Raw genomic sequence first — 18,188 nt, forward strand, 5'->3', positions numbered from 1 at the left:
CCCACACACAGCTAGAAGCCCATATATTTTTTTCAGAGGTAGATGCAGATAAAAATTATTTTGAATTTGCAGCGTGATGGAGGTCAGTATAGATGGACTAATAGAACAAGTCCCACACACTGCTAGAAGGCCAAATATTTTTTTCAGAGGTAGATGCAGATAAAAATTATTTTTAATTTGCAACCTGATGGAGGTCAGTATAGATGGACTAATAGAGAAAGTCCCACACACTGCTAGAAGGCCAAATATTTTTTCAGAGCTCGATGCAGACAAAAAATTATTTTGAATTTGCAGCGTGATGGAGATCAGTATAGATGGACTAATAGAACAAGTCCCACACACTGCTAGAAGGCCAAATATTTTTTCAGAGCTAGATGAAGAAAAAAATTATATTCAGTTTGCAACCTGATGGAGGTCTGTATAGATGGATTAATAGAACAAGTCCCACACACTGCTAGAAGGCCAAAATTTTTTCAGAGCTAGATGAAGAAAAAAATTATATTCAGTTTGCAACCTGATGGAGGTCTGTATAGATGGATTAATAGAACAAGTCCCACACACAGCTAGAAGCCCAATATTTTTTCAGAGGTAGATGCAGAAAAAAATATATTCAGTTTGCAACCTGATGGAGGTCAGTATAGATCGACTAATACAACAAGTCCCACACACAGCTAGAAGCCCAATATTTTTTCAGAGCTAGATGCAGAAAAAAATTATATTCAATTTGCAACCTGATGGAGGTCAGTATAGATGCAGTAATAGAACAAGTCCCACACACAGCTTGAAGCCCAAATATTTTTTCAGAGGTAGATCTAGAAAAAAATTATATTCAGTTTGCAACCTGATGGTCTGTATAGATGGATTAATAGAACAAGTCCCACACACAGCTAGAAGCCCAAATATTTTTTCAGAGGTAGATGCAGAAAAAAATTATATTCAGTTTGCAACCTGATGGAGGTCAGTATAGATGGACTAATAGAGAAATTTCCACACACTGCTAGAAGCCCAAATATTTTTTCAGAGCTAGATGCAGAAAAAAATTATATTCAATTTTCAACCTGATGGAGGTCAGTATAGATGGACTAATAGAATGATGCTATGCCCAAAAGATTTTACTTCACTAGGTGCAGTAAAAAAATTGGTATTCTATACACAGGTGGTATATCTTGCAACACAGATAGGCTACTCCACTGACTAACACACTCTGCAATAGGCCAAAAAGGATTAGCTTTGCTAGATTCAGCCAAATGCTGTGAGAAAAACTTGCACAGCACTGGCACAGACCTGCCTGGCAAAAACTGATAGGAACTGATGTAACCTAGTCCTGAAAAGGACTCCAATTACAATTAGTCTTTACTCCCACAACCTATCTATTTAAGAGCACAGACCTGCCTGATAAAAGTCGTAGGAAATGCTGTAACCTAGTCCTTAAAAGGACTGCAATCACAACTATTCCCTACTCCCAAGCTATCTGTAGATTTGTGCGAAAATTGGCTTGAAATTAACAAGGTATAGCGCACACAGCAACAGCGGTGCCGTCTAACACGCAGCTGCAGCAGTGAGAAAATGGTGGCGACGGGGAAAATGGCTTGGTCTTATAGGGCAAGGACATGTGACATACACTGCCAATGACACATGCCCTTGCTTGTGTGAAAAAAAGCACTTCGCTCCGTGTGTGCGCTGCTGATAGGCTGACAGATTGCACCTCCCCACTGTAAATGCGGGAAAGAGAAAAAAAAATGGAGATCTTCATTATTCCTGCAGAGATCCATCCCCTGCCCCTCCCCCCACCCCGCTGTACACTCAAACTGCATATTAACATTAATTTTCATCATTACTGAGAAAAAATCCAGTTATGATTTTGGTGCACGAACAGTTATCGAACATAACCTAGAACAGCCGAATTTTTCTCAAATCGTTCGTGTTCGCCGAACGGCTCGAACACCGCCCAAAACAGCTCGAATTTGAGATTGGCGAACAGTTCGAGTAGAACAACGCTCATCTCTATCAATAAGTTGAAGGTTTTCTTTCAGCTGATTAAACTTCGCCCTCCTAAAGTTTAATGTTTTTGTAGTTCTTTTATTGACAACCCTACTGAAGGGCATTTTGAAATCGATAATATTATGATCGCTATTACCTAGGTGCCCCCCTATCTGTACTTCAGTTATTCTATCAGGCCTATTAGTCAATATTAAGTCCAACACGGCCTTCCCTCTCGTTGGTTCCTGCACTAGTTGGGTGAGATAATTATCCTTAATATTTGTCAAGAACCTTTTTCATTTCTGTGATATACAGGTTTCTGTTTCCCAGTCAATATCTGGGTAGTTGAAATCCCCCATTACAATCACTTCATTATGTTTTGCTACTTTGTCTATTTGTCCTAATAGCAGATTCTCATTCTCCTCTGTTATATTTGGTGGCTTATAGCAGACCCCCAGTAATATTTTATTATTATTTTTTGCCCCCTCTATCTCTACCCACATGGACTCGACCCCCTCTTCTCCCTCCCCTATATCTTCCCTTAGTCTGGGCTTTAGACATGACTTTACATATAAGCAGACTCCTCCGCCTTTCCCCTGTTTCCGGTCCCTTCTAAATAAACTATAATCTAATAAATTTACTGCCCAGTCGTAGCTATCGTCTAGCCAAGTCTCTGTTATACCTACGATGTCATACCTCTCCTCCGATATAAGTGCCCGCAGCTCATCCGCCTTATTGGTCAGGCTTCTAGCGTTGGTCAGCATGCAAGATAAAATTTTGGGGTTATTTAGCATCCTATTCTTCTCTAACTATCTAACTGTACTATCCCCACCCCCCTCTCCACCCTCATTATATTCACTTCTCCCCTTCCCCCTTGCTTGCCTCACATCCCATCTATTTCCTTGGTTCCCCCCCCCCGTCTCTAGTTTAAATACTCCTCCAACCTATTAGCCATCTTTTTCCCCAGCACCGCTGCACCCTCCCCATTGAGGTGCAGCCCGTCCCTACGGTAGAGCCTGTAGCCGACCGCGAAGTCGGCCCAGTTCTCCATGAACCCAAACCCTTCTGCCTTGCACCAACTCTTTAGCCACTTATTCACCTCCCTAACTTCCCGTTGGCGCTCCTGTGTGGCTCGCGGGATTGGTAGTATTTCTGAGTAAACTACCTTGGATGTCCTTGCCCTAAGCTTCCTACCTAGGTCCCTGAAATCATTTTTAAGGACCCTCCATCTACCACTCACTTTGTCATTGGTGCCGATGTGGACCATGACCGCTGGGTCTTCACCAGCCCCACCCAGTAACCTGTCAACCCTATCCGCGATGTGCCGGACTCGAGCGCCAGGGAGGCAGCACACCGTTCGGCGATCCCGGTCTTTGTGACAGATTGCCCAGTCCGTCCCCCTATTAATAGAGTCACCCACTACCAGGACCTGTCTAGCCTGCCCTACACTTCCCCCCTCCCCCTCATTACTGGAGCATACACTCACCCGGCGGTCAGATGACCTGTCGTGCTCCAATAATGCCGGTTCTGAACCAGCCTTCCTATACTTCTTCCCTCTATCCCTCCTAACTGTTATCCAGCTCCCTGCCTGTTCAGCCTGCACTTCCCCACTATGCTCCACCCCCAGTGTTGACCCATTGAGTGTCTGCTCGGTGAGCAGCAAACTCCGTTCCATGTTGTCGATGCTCCTCAGTATTGCTATCTGAGCGCTTAGATCCAGGATTTGGGCTTCCAAGTGCACGATATGCACACATCTCTCGCAGCAGTATGGATCCTTGAGCGGTAGCTCACGGAATGCATACATTGTGCAAGATGTACACTGCACGGCTCCGGCCAACATGGCCGCTATTCTAAATATGGGGATACAATCAGTATATATATACAAGTACAAAACACAATTATTTATATATAGGTGTATGGACGGGGATCAATTAGGGATGTGCAAGTGTATTGATTAGATATCAGTGCGGGATCAGTTAAGTATGGACGGGGGATCAATTAAGTATCAATTAAGTATCAATTAAGTATGGACGGGGGAATCAGCCGAGTGGGTCAGGTGGATTAATTAAGTATGGACGGTGTGTCAATTAACTATGGACTGGGGATCAATAAATATGGACTGGGGAAATAATTAATTGTGGACTGGGGAATCAATAAATTAATTATGGACAGGGGGTTAATTAAATATGGATGGGGGATAAGGCAAATAAATAGGTATGGACGGTGTGTCAATTAAGTATGGACTGGGGATCAATAAATATGGACTGGGGAAATAATTAATTGTGGACTGGGGAATCAATCAATTAATTATGGACAGGGGGTTAATTAAATATGGATGGGGGATAAGGCAAATAAATAGGGACTGGGGGATCAGTAAAAGTGGACAGGGGGAATCTATTAAATAGGACAAGGGGGATCAATTGATTATGGGCTGGGGGGGGTCAATCAGTTAAATGTGGTCAGGGGGATCACTTTAATATGGACGGGGGGAGGTCGGGGATCAATTAAATGAGGACGCGGGGGTCAATTTAAATGTGGTCAGGGGGATCAGTTAAATATGGACGGGGGGTGATCAGGGGGATCAATTTAAATATGGACGGGGGGTGATCAATTAAATATGGACGGGGGGTGATCAATTAAATATGGACTTGGGGGATACAAATACAATTATAATACAATACAAATACAGTACAGTACACACTCGGGTTCAGTAGGGCCGCGTATCGCGGCCTCCTGCCCCTCACTCACCTCCTCTAGGGACGCTGCACGCTGCATGCTATCACAGTGCGTTCGTCCCTCCGGTCGCCTCTTACCGGTCCTCCTGGTCACCTCCTGGTCACCACCACCTGGCGCCCTCCGCCGGCCGGCGCTGCACGCTATCACAGCGCTCTCTTGCGCTCGTCCCCCCGGTCGCCTCCTTCCGATCCTCCCGGTCCACTCGGTCATCTCCGCCTGGCTCCCTCGCCGGAGGGCCGCGAGCCGAGTGGACCACGCCGCACTCCTCACACCGCCCACCACAGCCACAACACATCCCACTTGCTCACACCCCGCGCGCGATCTCACTTCCGGTCACGCGCTCTCACTTAGAAATCTAGCAGAAAAGGATGAAATAGCAGACAGATATTGTGGGATTATGGTTACTAAAGAGTTGATATCAGGTCCAGAGAGGTAGATCTGTGTGTCGTCAGCATAGAGGTGGTACAGAAAGCCGTGAGACTTTATGAGCTGTCCCAAGCCAAAAGTGTAGATGGAAAAGAGCAGGGGTCCTAGGACCGAGCTTTGGGGGATGCCGACAGAAAGAGGCTGAGATGAGGAGGTGGTGTGTGAGTGAGAGATGCTAAATATCCGGTCTGTTAGGTATGAAGAGATCCAAGATAGGGCAATGTCTGTGATGCCAAGAGATGAGAGAGTCTGTAGATTGAGGGATTGGTCGACTGTGTTGTAGGCAGATGGCAGGTCCAGGAGGTGGAGGACGGATTAGTGTCACTTGGATTTGGCAGTTAGTAGGTCATTGGTGACTTAAGTCAGGGCGGTTTCAGTGGAGTGATGTGGTCCGAAGCCAGATTGTAAGCGGTCGAAGAGGGAACATGAGAGGTGGGAGGACATTTCAAGGTGGATGTGTTGTTCCAGTAGTTTTGAGGCATAGGGGAGAAGTGATATGGAGCGATAGCTAGTCGGAGAGGATGGGTCAAGGGAGGGCTTTTTGAGGATGGGTGTGATTGAGGTGTGTTTGAAACATGAGGGGAAGACAACAGTTGTTAGTGACAAGTTGAAGAGGTGGGTTAGGGTTGGGTAGAAGACTGTAGTAAAGTTAGGGATGAGGTGGGATGGGAAGGGGTCAAGTTCGCGGGTGTTTAGGTGTGATTTGGAGAGTAAAGAGGAGACTTGATCTTCTGTTTTAGCGGAGAAGTTCGGTTTGGAGGAGGAAGATTGAGTACATATAAGGAGGGGCTGTGGGTACTTTAAGCAAAAGCTTTGTCAGATGTTGCCAATTTTCTGCTTGAAGAATGAGGCAAACTCTTCAGCTGAGATGAGAGAAGAGGGAGGAGGCACAGGGGGACGGAGTAGAGAATTGAAGGTGTTGAATAGCTGTTTAGGGTTGTGAGACAGGGAGGATATGAGAGATGAGAAGTAGGTGTGTTTTGCTGCTGTAAGTGTGGACTCAAAAATAGTGAGGGATTGTTTGAATGCGATGAAGTGCTCGTTAGAGTGGGACCTTTTCCATCTCCCCTCAACAACCCTGGAGGCCCGTCACAGTTCTTTAGTCAGGTTAGTGTGCCAGGGATGGCTATTGAATGTGCAAGCTTTGGTATGTGTGAGAGGGGCGACCAAGTCTAGAGCTGCAGCTGTTGTGGTGTTATATAAAGCAGCAGCAACATCTGTGTTGTGTAAGGAATTTGTTTGTAAGAGGGAGGAAGAATTCAGAATGTGAGTGTAGGTCAAGATGTTTGAAGTTTCTTTGAGGGTGTGCAAGTTTGTGAAGTGGGGATTGTGGACCTGGAGAGGATATGGCAGAGAATGTAAGTTGGTTGTGGTCAGAGAGAGGGAGAGAAGAGTTAGAGAGGTTAGATAGGGACCAGAGGCGGATGAAGATGAGGTCTAGTGTGTGGCCATCTTTATGAGTGGCTGCAGCAGACCATTGAGCAAGGCCGAAGGAGGAAGTGAGGGGAAGGAGCTTAGAGACAGATGAGTGGAATGTGTCAATGGGGATGTTGAAGTCGCCCATGATAATAGTGGGGATGTCAGTGCAAAGGAAGTGAAGCAGCCAGGTGACGAAGTGGTCGAATAAAGTGGTGGCTGGTCCTGGGGGGGTGGTAAATGACAGTCAGTTGGAGGTTGGAGGGGGAGTAGATGCGCACCCAATGCACCTCAAAAGAAGGGAGAGTGAAGGAGGGTGGTACTGGGATTTGGGTGAAGGCGCAGGTATCTGACAGGAGAAAACCTACGCCTCCACCATGTTTCCTGCTGGGACAGGGGATGTGGGAAAGGTGGAATCTGTCATACGAAAGTGCAGCTGGGGAGGCTGTGTCAGTGGCGGTGAGCCAGGTTTTGGTCATGGCGAGGAAGGAAAGTTTGTTTGTAATGAAAAGGTCATGGATGTAGGAAAGTTTGTTGCAGACGGAGCGATCGTTCAATAGAGTTCCTGCTAGTGCAACTGGGGAAGCGGGGATTAGGTGGATAGTGGTTGTATCTTAACATGTACAATTCTTTGCAATTTCCAGTTGTAGCTTACAGCTTCCAGCAGAATCATCCGTATTCAGAAATTCAGACATTGTGGAAGAATGAACTGTTTGACATGGGTCACACAATAACCATTTTCTTCATCATCACAATATGGAAGATTAAATGGAATAACTAAGACAAACATCTCTCCTTTACTTGTATATACACGTTAAAGAATAGAAACCAAGAAGAATTAGAAAAAGGAATCTAAAGTAAGTTGAAGTAAGTACTAGCAGATGGAGCATCTTACCCAAATTAGATTTAAAAGGGACCAAAAAAATAAAACCTGCATGGTCAAACACAATAGTGCAAACAGCATGTTAGGAGGAACAAGTACAGAAGTGGAGAAGCACGTCTAATTCTTCTTGGTACCTACTTTTTAATGTGTTTTCACCCACATAACATCTGTGAGTTCCACTTCTTCCTTGTATTTCACCACTATTTCTTATATTTTGTTTTTGATTTTCATCTTTGGTTGTATTATTTACTGATTATTTTGATGCATGCAGTATTACTGAAGAAAGTCCATGTTAGGACTGAAACATCTCTTTTGGATTGCCTGCACAAATAAATGTCAACTGTTTTCACATCCAAATGCCAAATATACTTTGCATCAGGGCCGGCTCCAGGTTTTTGTGGGCCCTGGGCGAAAGAGTCTCAGTGGGCCCCTTTAACACATACCACGATTCATGATGCACAGATACCGCAGAGAAATATATATATATTATATATATATATATATATATATATATATATATATATATATATATACATACATATATACAGTACAGACCAAAAGTTTGGACACACCTTCTCATTTTAAAGATTTTTCTGTATTTTCATGACTATGAAAATTGTACATTCACACTGAAGGCATCAAAACTATGAATTAACACATGTGGAATTATATACTTAACAAAAAAGTGTGAAACAACTGAAAATATGTCTTATATTCTAGGTTCTTCAAAGTAGCCACCTTTTGCTTTGATGACTGCTTTGCACACTCTTGGCATTCTCTTGATGAGCTTCAAGAGGTAGTCACTGGAAATGGCTTTCACTTCACAGGTGTGCCCTGTCAGGTTTAATAAGTGGGATTTCTTGCCTTATAAATGGGGTTGAGACCATCAGTTGTGTTGTGCAGAAGTCTGGTGGATACACAGCTGATAGTCCTACTGAATAGACTGTTAGAATTTGCATTATGGCAAGAAAAAAGCAGCTAAGTAAAGAAAAACGAGTGGCCATCATTATTTTAAGAGATGAAGGTCAGTCAGTCCGAAAAATTGGGAAAACTTTGAAAGTGTCCCCAAGTGCAGTTGCAAAAACCATCAAGCGTTACAAAGAAACTGTCTCACATGAGGACCACCCCAGGAAAGGAAGACCAAGAGTCACCTCTGCTTCTGAGGATAAGTTTATGTGAGTCACCAGTCTCAGAAATCGCAGGTTATCAGCAGCTCAGATTAGAGACCAGGTCAATGCCACACAGAGTTCTAGCAGCAGACACATCTCTACAACAACTGTTAAGAGGAGACTTTGTGCAGCAGGCCTTCATGGTAAAATAGCTGCTAGGAAACCACTGCTAAGGACAGGCAACAAGCAGAAGAGACTTGTTTGGGCTAAAGAACACAAGGAATGGACATTAGACCAGTGGAAATCTGTGCTTTGGTCTGATGAGTCCAAATTTGAGATCTTTGGTTCCAACCACCGTGTCTATGTGAGATGCAGAAAAGGTGAACGGATGGACTCTACATGCCTGGTTCCCACCGTGAAGCATGGAGGAGGAGGTGTGATTGTGTGTGGGGGGGGGGGCTTTGCTGGTGACACTGTTGGGGATTTATTCAAAATTGAAGGCATACTGAACCAGCATGGCTACCACAGCATCTTGCAGCAGCATGCTATTCCATCCGGTTTGCATTTAGCTGGACCATCATTTATTTTTCAACAGGACGATGACCCCAAACACACCTCCAGGCTGTGTAAGGGCTATTTGACCAAGAAGGAGAGTGATGGGGTGCTACTCCAGATGACCTGGCCTCCACAGTCACCAGAACTGAACCCAATCGAGATGGTTTGGGGTGAGCTGGACCGCAGAGTGAAGGCAAAAGGGCCAACAAGTGCTAAGCATCTCTGGGAACTCCTTCAAGATTGTTGGAAGACCATTTCCGGTGACTACCTCTTGAAGCTCATCAAGAGAATGCCAAGAGTGTGCAAAGCAGTCATCAAAGCAAAAGGTGGCTACTTTGAAGACCCTAGAATATAAGACATATTTTCAGTTGTTTCACACTTTTTTGTTAAGTATATAATTTCACATGTGTTAATTCATAGTTTTGATGCCTTCAGTGTGAATGTACAATTTTCAAAGTCATGAAAATACAGAAAAATCTTTAAATGAGAAGGTGTGTCCAAACTTTTGGTCTGTACTGTATATATATAGTACAATGCCACAGATTTCACTTCATACATTACATGAGCGATATTTATAGTAAATTCTACAAAAGCTCAGAAACCAGTTAGTCCTTGCAGCGCACAGTGCAGACTGGACAGTATAGTCCTCCATACAGTATTATAGGCCCCATATAACGCTCCATGCAGAATATTGGCCCCCATATAACGCTCCATGCAGAATACTGGGCCCCATATAACGCTCCATGCAGAATACTGGCCCCCATATAATGCTCCATACAGCATACTGGCCCTCATATAACGCTCCATACAGGATACTGGCCCCCATATAGCGCTCCATGCAGAATACTGGCCCTCATATAATGCTCCATACAGCATACTGGCCCTCATATAACGCTCCATACAGTATTATGGGCCCCATATAACGCTCCATGAAGAATACTGGCCCCCATATAATGCTCCATATAGCATACTGGCCCTCATATAACGCTCCATACAGGATACTGGCCCCATATAGCGCTCCATGCAGAATACTAGCCCTCATATAATGCTCCATACAGCATACTGGCCCTCATATAACGCTCCATACAGGATACTGGCCCCCATATAACGCTCCATGCAGAATACTGGCCCCCATATAATGCTCCATACAGCATACTGGCCCTCATATAACGCTCCATACAGGATACTGGCCCCCATATAGCGCTCCATGCAGAATACTGGCCCTCATATAATGCTCCATACAGCATACTGGCCCTCATATAACGCTCCATGCAGAATACTGGCCCCCATATAAAGCTCCATACAGCATACTGGCCCTCATATAACGCTCCATACAGGATACTGGCCCCCATATAGCGCTCCATGCAGAATACTGGCCCTCATATAACGCTCCATACAGGATACTGGCCCCCATATAGCGCTCCATGCAGGCTGTGCCCCCCTTCACCTAATGCCCCATGCAGGCTGTCCGCCCGACACACACAATGCCCCTGCAGGATGTCACTTCCCTCCCCCACATAATGCCCCATGCAGGAAGTCACTCCTCCCCCCCCATATAATGCCCCATGCAGGCTGTCCCCCCCACACACACACATAATGCCCCAAGAAGGCTGTCCCCCCCCACATAATGCCCCATGCAGCAGCCACACATAGATACGCACACGGCACACCATTAAGTATAGCCCTCCAGTCCCCTCCTATAGCAGCTGCAGAGCAGACAGACTAGGCATGCCTAGGAGGGGACTGGAGGGCTATACTTAATGGTGTGCCGTGTGCGTATCTATGTGTGGCTGCACTGGCCGTTCCCTTCTTCTGGCATGGTCTGACCATGACCCACTGGTGCCATTCCATTTCCACTATGTGGAGACTGTCACTGGGTGAATTACTGCCATTGCTCCTCCTGTCAGCACACTGCAGTATAAACAGGAAGCCCTGTCTGTGAGAAATGGCAGAGAAGGAATGGAACAGGTAGGGATGTTGGTGATGGTGAGTCAGTCAGACCATTAAGTATAGACCTCCAGTCCCCTCCTATAGCAGCTGCAGAGCAGCCAGGCACCCTCATGCGGCATGCCTACCTCTGCCCTTCCTGCTGCCCCTTCCTTCTCTGCTATTCCAAACAGTCAGACAGGATTTCCTCAGATACTGCAGACAGTGCTGTGCTTAGTAGAATTGTGTGTGCTGTTGTGCTTAGTAGTATTGTGTGTGCTGCTGTGCTTAGTAGCAGTGTGTGTGCTGCTGTGCTTAGTAGCAGTGTGTGTGCTGCTGTGCTTAGTAGTATTGTGTGTGCTGCTGTGCTTAGTAGTAGTGTGTGCGCTGATGTGCTTAGTAGTAGTGTGTGTGCTGCTGTGCTTAGTAGCAGTGTGTGTGCTGCTGTGCTTAGTAGCAGTGTGTGTGCTGCTGTGCTTAGTAGTAGTGTGTGTGCTGCTGTGCTTAGTAGTAGTGTGTGTGCTGCTGTGCTTAGTAGTAGTGTGTGTGTGCTGCTGTGCTTAGTAGCAGTGTGTGTGTGCTGCTGTGCTTAGTAGCAGTGTGTGTGCTGCTGTGCTTAGTAGCAGTGTGTGTGCTGCTGTGCTTAGTAGCAGTGTGTGTGCTGCTGTGCTTAGTAGCAGTGTGTGTGCTGCTGTGCTTAGTAGCAGTGTGTGTGCTGCTGTGCTTAGTAGCAGTGTGTGTGCTGCTGTGCTTAGTAGCAGTGTGTGTGCTGCTGTGCTTAGTAGCAGTGTGTGTGCTGCTGTGCTTAGTAGTAGTGTGTGTGCTGCTGTGCTTAGTAGTAGTGTGTGTGCTGCTGTGCTTAGTAGTAGTGTGTGTGCTGCTGTGCTTAGTAGTAGTGTGTGTGCTGCTGTGCTTAGTAGTAGTGTGTGCGCTGCTGTGCTTAGCAGTAGTGTGTATGTGTAGCACCCTGAGGACTCGGCTGCTACAGGGGTATTACACCTCAAGCCAGAGGTGTGGTATTCCACTCCCGGGTAAGGATGGAGTGTGGAACTGAGCTAGTAGGCTGCATGCACTACATACATCCCATTTCCGGGGGACAGATCAACGGTACTCCCACCAGTTTATGTGCAGGTATGACAGCGTCTGTCCCTGGCTGGAGTGGGAGGGGGGTGGAACATCCCAGTAGTGTAGGGGCAGATAGGGGGAGTAGTCTGGGTAAAGATAGGAGCTCATTGGGTGCTGGTCACCTGAGCTCACACATAGAGGGAGTATATAAGGTGGGCACCATCTTAGAACAGGGTCAGTCAGTGAGAGTTTAACCTGAGGAGCAGAGCAGAGGAGTTCAGCCAGGAGGGCTGACAGGGAGCTGTGGCTCCGGCTGGGCCCAGCTCCAGAGCAGAGCCTGCTGAGAGAGAGAGAGAGGAGTGAGAAGGACCTAGAGAGGAAACAAGAAGGAACCCCAAGATCCCAGAATAAGGACAGAAGGGTGAGGGGTTGGCGAACAAAGGGTACCGGATCCCAAGCTGGCAGAGGCCAAAACGAACCTTAACCAGGAACCGGAGGTTGTGGGCAGGATCTGCCACGACCCTCACCAAATCCACTAGAAAGGCACACCGAGCATAGGGTCAGGGAGCCCAGAGGAGGCTTGACCACCAAGAGACCCGAGGGAGCCGGCCAAAAGTGGATCCCTGGTGGGAACGGCCAGAGGAAGGGAGAGTCAGAAAGGAGCTCAGGACCACGCTCCAGAATTGCCTGGGGGTTGGCCGAGTCCAGGACCTGGTGAACGCAGCACGGCTCGGGTGGTCACTCAAGGCCAGAGTGACCAAAAGAACATCAGTAAGTAAAAACCCTGAACTGCACCTCCTGACTCTGAGTCTCCTTGCTGCACCTTCACAACCACCATCCTCCACGTCTGACCCCCTGAGGCTATACCCCTCCCGTTGGGGGTTATACTACCACAGCTGCACACACACCACCAGCCTCAGCGGATCATCCTGCAGCGGCGGCCTTTTGACCGCAAATCAACGGGTGGCGTAGTCGACACTAAGAACATCTGCAAGGACTGCCGCACACTGAGTTTGACACCCTGGGCACGGACCGGGTCACAGCCACTCGGAGACTACAACCCCCATCTGATCCAGCTCCGGGTATCCCTAACAACATGGCCCAGGGGGCGCGTCATATGCTGCTGTGCTTAGTAGCAGTGTGTGTGCTGCTGTGCTTAGTAGTAGTGTGTGCGCTGCTGTGCTTAGTAGTAGTGTGTGTGCTGCTGTGCTTAGTAGCAGTGTGTGTGCTGCTGTGCTTAGTAGTAGTGTGTGCGCTGCTGTGCTTAGTAGTAGTGTGTGTGCTGCTGTGCTTAGTAGCAGTGTGTGTGCTGCTGTGCTTAGTAGTAGTGTGTGTGCTGCTGTGCTTAGTAGTAGTGTGTGCGCTGCTGTGCTTAGTAGTAGTGTGTGTGCTGCTGTGCTTAGTAGCAGTGTGTGTGCTGCTGTGCTTAGTAGTAGTGTGTGCGCTGCTGTGCTTAGTAGTAGTGTGTGTGCTGCTGTGCTTAGTAGCAGTGTGTGTGCTGCTGTGCTTAGTAGTAGTGTGTATGCTGCTGTGCTTAGTAGCAGTGTGTATGCTGCTGTGCTTAGTAGCAGTGTGTGTGCTGCTGTGCTTAGTAGTAGTGTGTGCACTGCTGTGCTTAGTAGTATTGTGTGTGCTGCTGTGCTTAGTAGTAGTGTGTGCGCTGCTGTGCTTAGTAGTAGTGTGTGTGCTGCTGTGCTTAGTAGCAGTGTGTGTGCTGCTGTGCTTAGTAGTAGTGTGTGTGCTGCTGTGCTTAGTAGTAGTGTGTGTGCTGCTGTGCTTAGTAGCAGTGTGTGTGCTGCTGTGCTGAGTTGACTTAGACAGATATATAGTATAGTCAAGTTATGTCTTTCTATTTATAGATTATAGATCCATGATGATGCATGTGACTATCACTGTGACATCATGTATCCATAGATAGAAAGACATTGATAAGAGTAAGACGTGCACAGAGAAAGTTACCTGCGGTTGGTGGCAGTGTGTGCTGGCTGTGGCTGGCTGGCTGTGGCTGGCTGGCTGTGGCTGGCTGGCTGTGGCTGGCTGGCTGTGGCTGGCTGGCTGGCTGGTTGTGGCTGGCTGGCTGTGGCTGGCTGGCTGGCTGTGGCTGGCTGGCTGTGGCTGGCTGGCTGTGGCTGGCTCTTGGTTTCTGAGGAGCACGAGCTCGGAGGAGGGACCCAGTCAGAAGGCAGTGCAGCTGCGGTAAGAATAGATGGTGCACAGCACTGCCACCATCTGGCTGGATGTCTGCAGCGCTGAGCACTCAATAGCCGGAGGAGAGAGGAAGCTAAGGATGCATCTGCCTGCCGGCGGTAACCCAGGACGCTGCGGGCAGCGCTCACATAGCAACCGAGGTGAGTGCGGGCCCCCCCGCTGTCCAGAAGAGGATCTGCCGGCCGGCAGTAGCCAAGGACGCTGCGGGCATTACCGCAGCGCCTCTCACACACATGACACATAGTGATAGATTAGCAAGCAGCCCAGATGAGTGGGCCCCCCTTTCTGTCCAAGGCCCCGGCACTTGCCCGGGTGCGCCGGGTGGTGACGCCGGCCCTGCTTTGCATATTGTGGGGGAAAAACTGTTTGACATGGGACTCACAATAACCATAATCTTCATCATCGTGGGAAATATGGCAACTATTATCTTCATCATCATATCGTGGAGGCTTACAGGGACAAACTGCTGACACAAACTAAAGAGTAGAGATGAGCGAATATGCTTGAAAAACGATGGCCAATTTCAAATTCGGCACAAATTTAGCACATTCGGATTCGTGATCGAACACATGAGCATCTTTTCTTAAAATCTGAAAAATTCAGTAAAAAGTCAGTAAAAGTGCAGGAAATTATTGCATTGCCACTACAGTATTTTTATCACTTTTGCTAGGATAGTGGTGGTGTAAATGAGCTGGGGGGACGTGTTTGATGAGGGAAGGGGGTGGGGAGAGGTTAGAGCAGTGGCGTGCTTGTAATCATTTTTTTTTTTGGAACTTTATGTGTGCAAATTGTAGCTAGCCAATCAGGGCACAGAAACCATCCACAATGTCCAGACACAAGAGCTTGTGCCACTGGCTGCTGAAATCACATGTCCCAGTCTATATAAAGAGCAGACATGTTGTTTTAGCACCATTTTGATCAGTATAACGGCACAGAGAGGATTCTCCTGATGCTGCTCAAGGATACTGAGAGATTTTAGCTAGTTAGCTAGGCGGTTGCTTCTAAGTCAGATAGTTTAGATAGCTAATGTCATGTGTGTCTGTGGAATTGACCTTCCAGCAGATTTTTTTTTTCTTGTGCCATTTGTGAGATACAGAAAAAGACAGCAGGGCTCATTTCATAGAGGTCTGTTGTGCACTGCGTATATTGTACTCCACGCACAAGTACACCTTTAAAACTCTGTTTTTTTCTGTGACTAATGTGATGCAGCATGCCATATCTCAGTTTGTCATTTTGTGGCGGTGAAATTCAGCTGTATGCAGAGCTCATGCACAGTAAAAAAATCTATTTCTTCTGCGAGTAACTTTATACATCAGGGGAGATCTCAATTTGAAATTATTTGGAAAATATATTCTATGTTATACAGGCCTCATCCACAGTAAAAGAAAAAAATTTCTTCTGCTAGTAACTTCATACAGCAGGCGAGATGTCAGTTTAAAATTTTTGGGTGCTCATACTGTTCTTCACACAGGGGTACACATGATAAAATAGAAATTGGTTTTCTTACTACCGTGGTGTATAAAGCAGCCTAAATTTCATCTTTTAATTCTTTGGTGCAGATATTCTTCTCCATACAGGGGTTGACGTGATAAAAGATAAATTTGTTATTTTACTACTGTGCTACAAAAAGTGGGCCACATCTGAGGTTGCAATTCTTTTGAGCTGAGATTCTGCTGTATCCAAGGCTCGTCCACAGTAAAAAAATCTATTTTTTTTTGGTTACTACCGTCCTACATAAAGCAGGCCACATTTTATCTTTTAATTATTTTGTGCTAGTATTGTGCTCCAGCCAGGAGTCTACATTTCACAATATAAATTATTTGTGCTAATAGTGTGATCCTGAACCATGCCACATTTCAGCATTGGATACAGCTTAGAGCAGTATTTCTTCCTTAAAGTTTGATCAGTAATTGGTGGATGAGTGACAGGTGTACACATGGTGCTCTGAAAGCTCTGCCAAATTCAGGCAACAAAAATGAAGGAGACCCAATTTGAAGACCAAACATTTTCAATACTTATGGGTAGATACCACTAAAGTGGCATCAATTTCTATTCATTTATTTATTTTACTCATTTATATAGAGCCATTAATTACACATAACTTTACAGACATTTTCAGACATTAGTGGCACTGTCCTCATTGGGTCTCACAATCTAAATTTCATTTGGAATGTGGGAAGAAAAATGAGTAATCAGAGGAAACCCTTGCAAACACGGGGAGAACATACAAACACCTTGCAGATGTTGTCCTTGGTGGGGTTTGAACCCAGGACCCATTGCTGGAAGGCTGCTAATGTTTTTGCATTGACGACTCAACGTTCCCGGGGTTGGAAGTCTATCTCTGCAATGCACACTGTGTGCCTCTTGCTGTCTTTTGGAAAACCACTCTCAAAACTGTCTTAAAGCATGTTTTGTTACTGCAGCATGGGCACGTCCCTTTCCAGGGGGGGGACGAAACTGGCAAAATGTAGTTTTGTACCATGGATCAAACAGACTGGCAACCCAGTAGTCAGCACTATTTCGAATCATAACAATACGGGCAACAATCATGTTGCAGACAGTGCTGCAAGAAGGTGCTCATGGGTCGGTCTCTTTCATGAGGTCCAAGTCCATGGTGTGTTGGTGGTGGAATAAGACTCAACCTTGCTTCCTCCATCCCATCCTGGCAACCACAGACAACAGAAAGGGAATCATTATTCCCTTCATCTCCTAACTGTTGCGCGTCCATCACCTCTTCCTCCTCATCCTTCTCCATTTGTTCTTCCCATGGCAACCGCCTATGAGGTGACAGACCAGAACTTAGAGATTTTGTTAATCCTATTGGACCAAAAAATCAAGGGCTCTCCCATTGATCAAAATATCTTACAAAAACAAGGGAGCAGTAGCCAAAGTAGCATAAAAAGATATATTTTTTATTGGTACAATGAACATATACTGTGTGGGCAGCCAAGGGTCTTCCCTTGGCTACCTACACAATCTGTATTTACCTCAAACCATTTGTCATCTATTTATTATTGATTTTTACCCCTGGTATATTTCCTCATTATTAATATTTTTATCTATTTAATGTTCACATCCTTGTAATGTTTTTTTTTCTGTGCAGTCTTTCTAATTTTTTGCTATATAAGATAAATGAGTAGGATTTATATCCACTTGAATGCATTTACTCTGTTGATAGTATGCACCACATATTCTATCTGTACACTCTGTATACCATAGGGGTTGACCTGTGTTTTGTAGCCCTTTCTGATTTTCTCATTTTATCCTTGATTTTATTGTATGTTCATTGTACCAATAAAAAATATCTGTTTATGCTACTTTGGCTATGGCTCCCTTGTTTTTGTTGTATATTTTGGAACTTAGAGATATTGTTAACCCTTCCATATCCTCCTCTGCTTACTCCTCTTCCTCCTCTTCCCCTGGGACCACCACCAACTTCTCCTGCAGACTATTCAAAGTGTGCTCCAGCATGTAGATAACCAGAATAGTGATGCTGATGACGGCATCGTCAGCGCTAACTAATAATAATAATAATAGCGCTAACCATCTTAATAGCCATTTAGAAAATGTAAAGAAGGGTGAAGAGGTAGTGATGAGCAAGCATGCTCGCCCACGCTCTGTACTCACCCGAGCATCTAAGCGCATGGGCTAAAAAACATTGACATGAGGGGGGAATACATATATAATATATGAAGTTAGAGGTAGGCCTCTAAAAACAGTTCCTAAGCGCATCATAAACACCCTTAAAAAATTATGTGAGCACTGCATGATGGTGATCTAGTGATATGGTGGTGGAGGATGAGGAGAAAGAGGAGGGCGACATAAAATATAAGAATTAATAAATAAAGTATTTTTCTGTTTCTATAAAATAGAAGAAATACTGA

This window comes from Phyllobates terribilis, unplaced genomic scaffold, assembly GCF_046119375.1.
Source record: "Phyllobates terribilis strain yellow unplaced genomic scaffold, ASM4611937v1 Scaffold_12__6_contigs__length_324123572, whole genome shotgun sequence".
NCBI lineage: Eukaryota > Metazoa > Chordata > Amphibia > Anura > Dendrobatidae > Phyllobates > Phyllobates terribilis.